Here is a 1,158-nt window from a genome sequence, read left to right on the forward strand (position 1 = left end):
TATACATTTCTATACTATAATGCTGGGAAAATTGTCAGTCTTATCTGCAGAATCAGGATATTTATAAAAAAACACTCAGTGGCTGACAACTGTCACCTTTACAAATTCAAAAGGACTTTATTGACTGTAATGCTGCGTCCGTTGCTCTCAGCTGGTAGAAAGCTGTGCGTAAATGATAGCCTTTTCTTGTTTCCTTCCTGTCAGTTTGCAGCAATGTCGAATGGAGAATTGTTCCTTTCAGTGTCTAACTCAGCATGTGTCTCCATTTGTCTCTATTTGTCTCTGTGCATCCACCTCACCCTCTTTCTCTTTCACATTCTCCAACACTCTGTCTGTGCATACAGCTCATTACCTATTTCTGCTCGATTAAAAGTGTGACATTTCGAGACAGTTTGAGTATGCAGCTGCTGAGAAGATTGTTGCTCATTGACTGGAGTGTGTAGATCGGGGCTCACATTCTCCGGATAATGTGTCTGTCAATTCGATCTCAGATCAGGCGACGTTTCTTCCTCAAACATTTGTGACTGTTTCGAATTCAAAGTAGAATTCTGAATCCACCTTAAGAAAAAAACGCAAGTCTACGACAACTAAAGAAGCACAACGATGTATACACTGTTGGTTTAAATGAATGAACTTTGACATGAGAGAATGAGAGTGATCAGCTGGTGGTGTCTCGGTCATTACCACAAACTTCCCCGGCAAATCTGCAACACCTCCTGTGTAATCTCGTTATTCCTACCAAACTGGGAATGAAGGAGGGGGAGAAAGAGGATAAGAAGCAGAAGTGCTTGTGGAATAACGGAAAGAAACCACAGACTTTATTGATAGTTCGGGACTAAAAAAAAAGTCACTGTTGTAACTTAACCTGGTCTCCAATTCATAACAGGGTGAATGTCCAAAAAGGCGCTGACTTGGTTGACACGGCAGTTGTAACGAGTTGAAACACCAAGCCCAAATACGAATGCAACAAACAGGCACCGCTGGGAATTGAACCCAGGATCGCCTGTTTATTAGACAGGCGCTTTAACCAACTAAGCCACGGCGCCGCACGTCTCGGGAATTTACTCATCCCGACTGTGAAGTTGGTTAAGCACTTCTTCACAGTACTTGGAAATGTGTTTTCGCATCAATGTTGCTCACAGAGAATTGCAATCAGTC

The 1,158-nt window shown here is 42.5% G+C and overlaps 1 non-coding gene across 1 annotated transcript; it reads right to left on the reverse strand.

Moving 5' to 3' along the window:
• Positions 1-972: 972 nt before the first annotated feature.
• On the reverse strand, positions 973-1,046 carry trnai-aau. Its single transcript has one exon. It is a non-coding gene; the product is annotated as a tRNA-Ile (tRNA).
• Between the last annotated feature and the right edge of the window lie 112 nt (positions 1,047-1,158).

This window comes from Chiloscyllium plagiosum, unplaced genomic scaffold (genome assembly GCF_004010195.1).
Source record: "Chiloscyllium plagiosum isolate BGI_BamShark_2017 unplaced genomic scaffold, ASM401019v2 scaf_78771, whole genome shotgun sequence".
NCBI lineage: Eukaryota > Metazoa > Chordata > Chondrichthyes > Orectolobiformes > Hemiscylliidae > Chiloscyllium > Chiloscyllium plagiosum.